Here is a 10,104-nt window from a genome sequence, read left to right as displayed (position 1 = left end):
TGTGTGTGTGTGTGTGTGTGTGTGTGTGTGTGTGTGTGTGTGTGTGTATGTCCTCAGAAATCCCTTCTGGAGAAGGAGCACAAAGAACAGGAGATCCTTCTCTGGAGCCTCATGCCATAACATTTGGCTGGTCTGTCATGGCTGGCTCATCTGTTTTACCAACCACAAATTTTCTACTCTGAGGCATAACTGATTTTGCTATATAAAAATCCATCATTAAATATTTAAAATGTTCATACAGTTCTTTCTTAAATAAGATGTACACAGCAGTTATGCACAGAGAAGCCGCCCACACACAGAGTGGATAATAACAACGACAACATGAACAAAAGGCAGGGGGACCCGACGGGAAGAGGATTGGCTTTTCCAAAGTCCCGAGTTCTAGTCCTCTCTGACACAAATTGACCGTGTGACCACAGGCAAGTCACCCAACCTCTCAGCATCCTTGGCAATTTTCTAAGTCCCCAAAATGTAGAAGAGATAGAAACCTGCATCTGGAAAGAGCATTTCCACATTTGATTTCCCCTTACATATGAAAACTCAGTTCTAGATCAGAAAAGGTGAATTATAACAGCCACAATGGTAAAGGACAGTCATGCTATGCTTTACCATTAGACAAATATCTGTTAACTGATTGGAGCTTTGCTTCTCCCCCAATCCTCTCTCCAACACACACACACACACACAAACTCAACCTGAAATGACCACTCTTTTTCCTCTTGTACATTCAAGGAGACAATGGCTGGAGACAGAGAGGAGTGGGAGCAGAAGCTCCATGCCCATTGTCAGGGTGACGGGGAGGAGTGTCCTCTGCAATTTCACAGGATGACTGTGATGCTCTTGTGGTCTCTGCTAAGATGCTGCCAAGGCAAAGCCAGGGAGAGGAGAGGAGCCCCTTCTGCTGGGTCAAACTTTCCAATCTGCCATCCCCCTTCTTTGCCCTCTCTAGGAGCAGCAGTGACTTTGAAGCAGCTGGGCATCCCTAGGTCACCTTCTGCCAGCTGCTGCTGATGTCTCCTGTTCTCTTTGATGGCTTTATTTGGCAGATATGACTTGATTTCTGGTGCCAGTTCTTTGCTCTGGGCCTGCTAACTGGGGCCAGGCAGCTCTGATTTCACTCGAAGGGGTGGCCTCCTGGACAAGACACTTGTTCCTGCCAAGTGAAATCTCCCTCAGGATGTGAAAACCCCATTATCTTTGCCTGGCACTGCCAGAGATCCAGAGCAGCCACACTTTCCCACTCATCCTAGTCCCAGGATTCCCCTTACCCATCCTTACCAGTGTTCACTTAGACCTGAAATACAGATGAAGCGGGGATAGGTAGATGGCACATTCGCAGCAGAAAAGTTGAAAGGAGCAGAGAGAAGATGCGGGGCATGCCCCAGAATAAGCCTTCCCTCCCCCAGCCCCCTGCTCATCCCATAACACCAGGAACTACACAACTCTCTTCACCACAATGATCTCTTTCAGCTTTCCTTCCATTTGTCTTTGGAGATGTCATGTCCTCTAATCCACTTGTTCAAGGAAAGCAGGCTGGGGTAAAGCACCCATCTAAGATCACCTGCCACTAACTAGCGATAAGGCCAAGTGCCTCATCTTCCTTCTTTACTCCCTCAATTCACCCTTTAGGTAAGGCCACAGACAGTTGGACCTGGAAGAAGCCATGAAAACCATCCTGTACCATACCATCATTTCACAAATGAAGTGACTGAGACCAAGAGAGGTGAAGCAACATCTCCAAAAATTACACGGCTCACAAATGACTGATCCAGAAGTAGAATTCCTTAATCATACCCTAACTCCAAGCCACTTTGCCCACTGCCAGGCTGCTGTCTGCTCATCCTAACGGCCCTTGCTCACTGTGGGGTCAGAACAGAGCATCCTCATTTTGCCCACTGACCACATTCAGGCCAGTTCACTGCACATCCAGGAGGACCCAGGCCATTGACCTGCAGAGCACAGGGACAGCAGCAATGGTGATAACAATAATTTAGTGTGTGTATACATATACATGTACACACACTTATATACACACATTTATATAGCATAGTGAGGCTCATTAAGATCTTTGCATATATTGCTATGTTAACTCTTTGATTCTCACAACAACTTTGTGAAGTAGGTGCTATAATATCTGCATTTTACAGATGAAGAAACTGAGGCAAACAGAGATTAAAATGCCTTGCCCAAGGTCACACAGTTAGTGATGCCAAGGCCAGATTCAGGCTAAGATCTTCCTGACTATAAGTCCTCTGTTCTATCCACTGTGCCATCTAACTGTCTACCAATATTTAAGAAAAAATAATTAAGAAAATAATTTTGAAATAATTAAGGAAAATAATGGAAAAAAAGAACAATGCAAACCCACAACATCCGCCAGTGTGGAAGGCTACGTGGAGAGCACACAGAGAAGCCTGGTGAGATCAGAGGACTCCTGAGCAATTTTAGCCCCAAGAAGCCCCAGCTGCAAAGTGTTAAATTATCTAGAGTCTCTTGGAAGAGAATGTGGACCAACATCAAGAAGAGATAAACAGAAATTAAAGCAGCTAAAATCAGCAGGCTCCATTCCCAAATATCCATCTCCTTAACTAGCTGATTTTACACTCTGGCCCCTTCTCCAAAGATTGACAGAATTCATCAGAACAGTCACCCCTCCACAAACTGAAAACCTGGCTAGTGACAGCGAAGGACAAAAAAGCTGACTTTGCAATCATAGGACCTAGATCTTCATCCTCCCTGTGTGACCTTGGGTGAGCTGCTTAATATCGGTGGGCCTTCATTTCCTCTCCTGTAAAATGAGGGAATTAGACGAGAAGGTCTCCAAGGTCCTGCCAGCTCAAAGTCTGTATTCTTCAAACTAATGCTATTTCCAGGCATTTCCTGAAATTAAAATTAGTAACTTGCCAAAAATCCATTTTTTAATCATAATAAAAGATTTGTCAAAGACAAAAATTCTAAGGTAAACAAATCAATAAGTATATAATTCCTGCTGAGCATGTGCCATTCCCAGTGACCCCTCACCAAGGTGACCAAGGAATAAAAGCAGTTTCCACCACACCCCAGAGGCTCTTGGGGTTCCCTCTGGTTCCCTGGGCCGAGGACAGCAAGGGTCAGAGGACCTCCAGTTTGCCCATCCCCATTCTCAGCCTAGCATGTTGTTCTTCCCTCAGGGTTTGGGACATACCCATGTCTCAGATGGGCTTCATTGGTCCAATTGTGAAGTCAGCCTGATGCCAATGGCTCCAACAGAGCTCCTCCTCCTGAAAATGGAATTCCTAATCCTCATGGCCTGTTGTTTTATCATTAGAGTTTCTTTCTTTTTGATCTTTAAGAGTCTCCAATTAAAATAAAGTTTGAGAAAAAAGCTGAGCCTTCTTATGTGTCAGCAATCACCATGGCAGTTGTGTTGGTAGTCAGCTGAGAAAAAGATCCAAGAGAAAAAGATATAAGAAGGTGCTGAGGGAGGAGAAAACAACTGAGGCCTAGGAGATAAGCTCTCTCAGGCTAAATGAGAGAAGCCAAAAGCCAGTTTCCAATCTGATTGACCAGGCCACATGCCCCTTCTTTCTGGGAGCTCTGTTTGGCCAACTCTGACTCATGGTCCAGGACCTTTGTCATTCATGCTCAGCAGAGGAGATACGGCTTCCTACTCTCCCCCCAGAATGATCTGTTTTTTGGTTTTTTTCTATTTCTGTATATATCATTTACATGCTATCTCCTCCAATGGACGAGAAGCCTCTTGAGGTCAGGGACTTTCATTTTTGTATTTGTAGGGGTTTATGAAGTTAATGTTAATTGATTCTCTTTTCTCCCTGCTTTCCTTCCTCATGATCAGGCAGGCCCTTTTCAGTTCTTCCAAGGTGGTATGATTAGGGGCAAGGTGTTTACTCCTTTCCTGGCCTGTGCTCTGGTGTATGAGTGACCACAAACACTCTTTTCTGCCTTAGAACTGTGAGGAGTATTTCCTTTCCACCACTACCACAAGCTCCACCACACCAGTACTCCTCGCCCCAGGATCGCCACCCAGAACTGTGACCCAGATCCAAGTATGGGCAAAGCAAAAGAATCCTGCACCAGCAAAGAGATTCCTGCAATCCCCCTCTGATCAGCCACTGGATTCCCCTCAGTCTATAGGCCAGGAGCTCTGGAAGCAGCCCTGCATGCGGGAACTGGGGCTGGGACCCAGCTTCTCTCTCACCACTGTCACAGACCTTTCCTACTGACCTTCTAAGTTGTCTTTGGCATTTGTGGGTTGAGAAGTCTGGAAACCGCCACAGCTGCCCGTGATTCAATCCTCTGAGGGCTGCTCCAGGTTCCCTGTGGCCTGTTTTGCCTGTGCCTTCATGCTGAACTGTGTACCTCACCAAACCAGGCACAATAGACCTTTCCGATCAACCATCCAGGTTGTCTTGGGCTGGAAATTTGTTTCATTCTGTCTTTTTGTGGGTTGTGGTGCTCTAGAATTTGTTCAGAGCAATTTTTTATAGGTATTTGGAGGGGTTTTGGGGAGAGCTCAAGCAAGTCATTGCTTTTACTCAGCCATCTTGGCTCCCAGGCAGGCCCTTTTCCACTCTTCTCTCTCACATCCTTCCCCTGATGGACATGTGGAAATCCTTTTCAGTGTGTGTGTGTTTGGGGTATGTGTGTGTGTGTGTGTATATGTGTGTGTTTGTTACATTTGGTAGGGTGTGCGTGTGTGTGTTCATGTTACAGTAAGAGGAAAGGGGTCAGGGAATGAAAAAGGTTGGGAAGCACTTCCTTTACTGGGTTTCCCTTAAAACAAGGGTTTGAAGCTTTTTGGTGTATCCTGGACAGACCCCTTGAACAGCCTAGTGTGGCCTACAGATACCTTCTCAGAATCCTGTTTTTGAAATGCATAAAATAAAATGTATAGGTTTACCAAGGAACCAATTATATTGAAATTCAGGTATCAAACTATTTTTAAAATCATCCAGGCCATAGGCTACAGGTGAAGCTCCCCTACCTTCAAAGGCCCAAAGGGAGTGGCTGCCTTCCTCCATGTCCCAGACTGCAGTATGCAGAAAGCTCACAGTTAGCAAGGATGATCAACAGAAAAGATCAGAGTCGAAACAGAGACAAAGTTATGTGCTTAAGTTACTTGCCCAGGACCACACCACTAGCTCTGAGGCTAGATTTGAACTCAGGTCTTCCTGATTCTAAGTCCAACACCATCCCCATGAAAAAGACTTCTTAGTGCACTGCAAAGTCATTGTGAAGCTGCCATATTACACACCTTTCCCCAAATCTAAGGCCATCTTGGGGAGTATCAGAGTTCTCTGCCCTGGTCAAGCCATCCCGAGAGTATTGTATTCAATTTCAAAGGGCAATAGATGCCAAACTTGATACTGATCCCTTCTAGGATGGTTGAAGGTCTAGATGCCGTGCCATAAGAGGATGAGTAAAGGAACTGAAGAGTTTTTCCTGGCAAATAAAAATCCTGAGGGGAGGAGTGAGAGGTACAACATGATAGATGCCTTCAACATTTGAAGGATTATCATTTATAAAACGATTGGACTTATTTAATTGTAGATATGGCAGGCAGCACTAAGATAGAATTTATAGGGGGATAGATTTTAGGCAAGTAAAATATTTTTTCTAACAACAAGAAGTAATCATAAATAAAATTGGCTGCCATGTTAGGTAGTGAGTTACTTGTTATTTGAAGTATTCAAGCAGACAGCTGTTGCTTCTCCTCCCACTCCTCCTATCTTCTCCTCTTTGCAGAAAGGACAGCAGCAAAAAAAAAAATTCTAGTTGTCAGACAGGAGTGTGGAAATTACTCAATTCCATTCCAGGCCAATGAGCTGTTTGTTGGTGGCCCAACCAGCCATGATCCAGATTACCACCTCCTTCTAGACCCCAATAGCACATGCAGATGTTTGAGCAATTTCTGAATTCGTGATAAGCCTCACTCAGCACTATGAGAGCAGAATTCCTTGAGGAAGGAAATCCTGCCCATTCGGCTTAAATCAGAGAACCTGCGGCTTCCTGGGCCTCAGGAGCTCTTGAGCGCTGAGAGCCATGCTTCCTCTGGGTGGGGCTCCTGAGCAGGTTCCCACCACCATCAGCTGTATTCTTTGTGATTCCTGTAGGGAGAGGCTGTCTACCTTGGCATCCCTCTGGGCTAACAGCTCCCAGTAGAAAAAGAGAGAGGTCAGGACAGATTTGGGATCTTCCATGAGCTGAAGTGCCCACACCTGTCCATACTTCCCACCTCCCACCCCCAATTAGCGGAAGTGTCCACACCTATCCACAATTCCCAGTCCTCCAATTGTTTTATGCTGTCCCTTTATGCTGTGAGTCACAGGTAGATGAACACAATAGAAGAAGAGGGAAGCTTATAGGACCCAAAGGTCCTTTGTGTAAACTGTTTCATTGATGATGTCTTGTCATTGCACAGGGCTTCCTGTGACTTGGTTTCCCCAAGGCCCCTCCTGATCTTCACTGAGTCTTGCATTGGACCAGACCAAGGGTTTTTAACTTGAGCTCTGTGAACTTGTTATTTTTTTATTGGTACCTGCATTTCAATATAATTGGTTTCCCATGTAATCATTAATAATTTTTTATGCATTTAAAAATATTCTTCTGAGAAAAAGTCCTTGGGTTTTACCATATTGATTGCCCAAGGTGCCTAGGACACTGGAGAAAGGTTCAGAAACCCTGGCCTGGATGATCTTTTAGAGTTTAGCCAAGGCCACGATCCTAGAAGATGAATTAGAAGACTGCAGAGAAGCAGTAAAGTGGAGCAGATGGCCAATGTTTCGCAATGTGTGAGGAGTAAATGGCATGAAATGTGTTAAGAGACTTGCAAACCTCAAAGCTCCACAGAAATGCGAGCTCAACTTTTCAGGAGAATGCCAACTTCTTGAGGGGAGGGACTGTCCTCAGTTTTGTTTTTGTATACTTGGTGGTGGTGGTGGAGGAGGAGGAGGAGAAGTGGGGGAGGGGGAGGAGGAGGAGGAAGGGGAGGAGGAGGAAGAAGAGGAGGGGGGAGGAGGAAGAGGAGGAGGAGGAAGAGGAGGAGGAGGAGGAGGAAGAAGAGGGGGGGGAGGAGGAGGAAGGAGAAAGAAGAAGGGGAGGGGGGAGGAGGAGGAAGGGGAGGGGGAGGGGAAGGGGGAGGGGAGGAGGAGAAACAACTTACATTTATAGAGTGCTTCCTGTGCTTCAGGCCCTGTACTAAAAGCTTTACAATTACTGTATAGTTTGATCCTCACAACAGCCCTGGATGTAAGTGCTATTATTATTTCTATTTTACAATTGAAGAAACTGAGGCAGACAGAAGTTTAGTGACTTGCCCAGCATTACCCAGCTAGTAAGCATCTGAGACTGGATTTGAACTCAGGTCTTCCTAACTTAGGCCTTGTGCTCAAACGCCACCTAGCTACTACATTATAAATTAGTTTTATACTTTTTATTTTATTTTAGTCTTTACTGGTCTGGGGGGAAGATCTATGAAAACTGCAACCACTTGAGATCCTTTCTTCCCTACTCTCTCAGACCCCAAGTCCTTTCTCTCTACCCATCCTAGGTCCTTCCCCAGCAACTGCACGAGAGGTATAAAGGCCATCCCCTTGCTTTGGATTCCTGTCCCCCTCGCCTGCCTACCTCTAAGTGGGCGTGTGGGGTGTTCAGGACGACTAGCACCTGTCGTGTGAGGGCTGCTCAACCACCTTTGATGTTTTCCTGATTCACCTGGTCTCACCTGTGGCTCCAAGAAGCTGTAGCTTGCACAGTGACCACACCCTGCTAAAACCACCTTGGCATCTGGCTGAACCAGGTTGAGGGTAACCGAAGGGCTCAAACCATTAGTGATTTAGCACAATGTCTAACCCAAGCACTTGCAGACTTCCTCTGGCAGAATGGGCAGGTGAGAACACTTTATTCTAATAGCCATAAAGGTGACTGAAGCAGTTGCTGTGGAGCTCTCAGAGCTTGGGCAGACATCAAAGACACCAGTGTCATCCACTGCATCCCAGACCATCGCCAGTCATCTTGATTTTTGTCCAGCCACTGGACTTCAGTGATTCAGGGAGAGTGAGGCTGATGACTTTGTGCTTCACTTAAATCCAATTCACGCATGGGTGAAGACTTCACCTATGATGTCATTGGTTCTCTTTGAAAATGAAGGACAAACAGTACCCCTAAATATAAGTTCTTCCTTTGAACTGATAGGAGGAGAGAGAGGATGCCTGGGCTGTGGAGACGAAAGACCATTAAGTCTCAGATGAATGGAAATGAGCCAGCACCATACCTGGCAGTCCACACCCAGGGCAGCAGCCTCTCTGGGAAAGAGCAGCCTTCAATCAATTCTGTGATTCACTCTGTGGAAATGACCCGGCAATCCATTAACAGAAACAAAATAGACAGAGGCAGTCAGTTCCTACAGTGGCTTAGGGGGTGGAATCCCAAAGGTTCTCAGAGGCCAGGTGGTGCGGCCCAGGAGTTTGGGCTTCCATGCTTCGGTGATGCTCGTCTGGTCTTAACTGGCCTGGTCTTGACTGGATTTGTCTGGCTTTGGCTGGTCTTATGATCTCATCAGAATGGAGAACTTCTCAAGGTTCAAATCTTGCCCGGAACACATACTAGCTATTAGACAATGGGTAAGGCAGATGACCTAGAGCGCTCTCTGGAAGAAGAGGTGAGATGCTGCCCATCTGTAATTCCAGCATCACCATTCAATCAATATTCATTTTTGTTGTTGCTCAGTGTGGTCTGACTCTTTGTGATCCCACTTGGGGTTTTCTTGGCAAAGATTCTGAAGTGGTTTGCCATTTCCTCGTCCATCTCTTTTTATATGAGAACACTAAGGCAAATAGGTTTAAGTGACTTGCTCAGAGTCACACAACTAGTAAAGGACCTGTGCTGTATCCACTGTTCTACCCAGCACCCACTATGTGTCAGGCATTTTGCCCTGGGGATATAAAAAGAGGCAAAAGATAGTTCCTGTCCTCAAGGAGCTTACAGTCTAATGAGGGAGACCACATACAAACAAATAGCTATATATAGGATAAAGAGAAAACAAGGAAAGAAAGCATGAGAATGATGATGGGTAGGGAAAGGCTTCCTGCAGGAGGTGGGATGTTAGATGGGACTTAAAGGAAGCCAGGAGGCCAGAATGAGGATGAAAAACATTGCAAGCATGGGGGACACCCAGGGAAATGCCCCGAGTTAAGAGATGGATGGGCTTGTTTGTGGAACAGCCTGGATGCCAGGGTCACTGGACCAAAGAGTACATGGGGTAGTAATGTGTAAGAAGACTGGAGAGGTGGGAGGGGGCCAGGTTTTGAAGGGCTTTGAATTCCAAAAAGAGCATTTTGTATTGCATCCAGGAGGCCACAGAGAGCCACTAGAAGGAGGGGGGAGGTAACAAGGTTGGGCCTGGCTTCAGTGATACAATGGAGGATGGGTTGGACTGGGGAGAGATTTGCAGGAGGAAGACCCAGCAGCTATTGAAAAAGTCCAGCCAGGAGGTGATGAGAGCCTCCACCAGAAGAGAGAAGGGGGTACATTTGAAAGATGTTGCAGAGGTAAAATTGACAGGTCATGGCAACAGCTTAGATATGGGGGATGGGGGAAATAGGGATGACGGCTAGGTTGTGAGTCTGAGAGATTGGGAGGATAGTGATTCCCTCTACAATATCAGGGGATGGAGTACAAAAGAGGGGGTTTAAGGAGAAGGAGAAGGAGTCTGTTTTGGACATGCTGAGTTTAACTGGACATCCATTTTGAGATGTCTGAAAGGCCATTGGAGATAGAAGATTGGAGGTCAGCAGAGATGCTGGTGCAGAAAAGGAAGATTTCAGAATTATTGACATAGACACAGTAAATAAATCCATGGGAGCTAAAGAGATCACCCAGTGAAGCTGTCTAGAGGGAGAGGAGAAGAGGGCCTAGGACAGAACCTTGGGGCTGCCTATGATTAGAGAGTGTGGTCTGGAGGAGGAGCCAGCGCAGGAGACCAAGAAAAAGTGGTCAGATAGGAGGAGGAGAACCAGAAAGGAAGGGTGTCTCCAAAACCTAGAGTGAAGACAGTATCCAGGAGGGGAGAATGACCCACAGTGCCCCAGGCAACAGGACAGAGAA

The sequence above is a fragment of the Vombatus ursinus genome, unplaced genomic scaffold, assembly GCF_900497805.2.
Source record: "Vombatus ursinus unplaced genomic scaffold, bare-nosed wombat genome assembly UNPS02006874.1, whole genome shotgun sequence".
Taxonomy (NCBI): Eukaryota; Metazoa; Chordata; class Mammalia; order Diprotodontia; family Vombatidae; genus Vombatus; species Vombatus ursinus.
The sequence above is the reverse complement of the archived record's forward strand: the minus strand, read 5'-3'. Positions refer to the sequence as shown.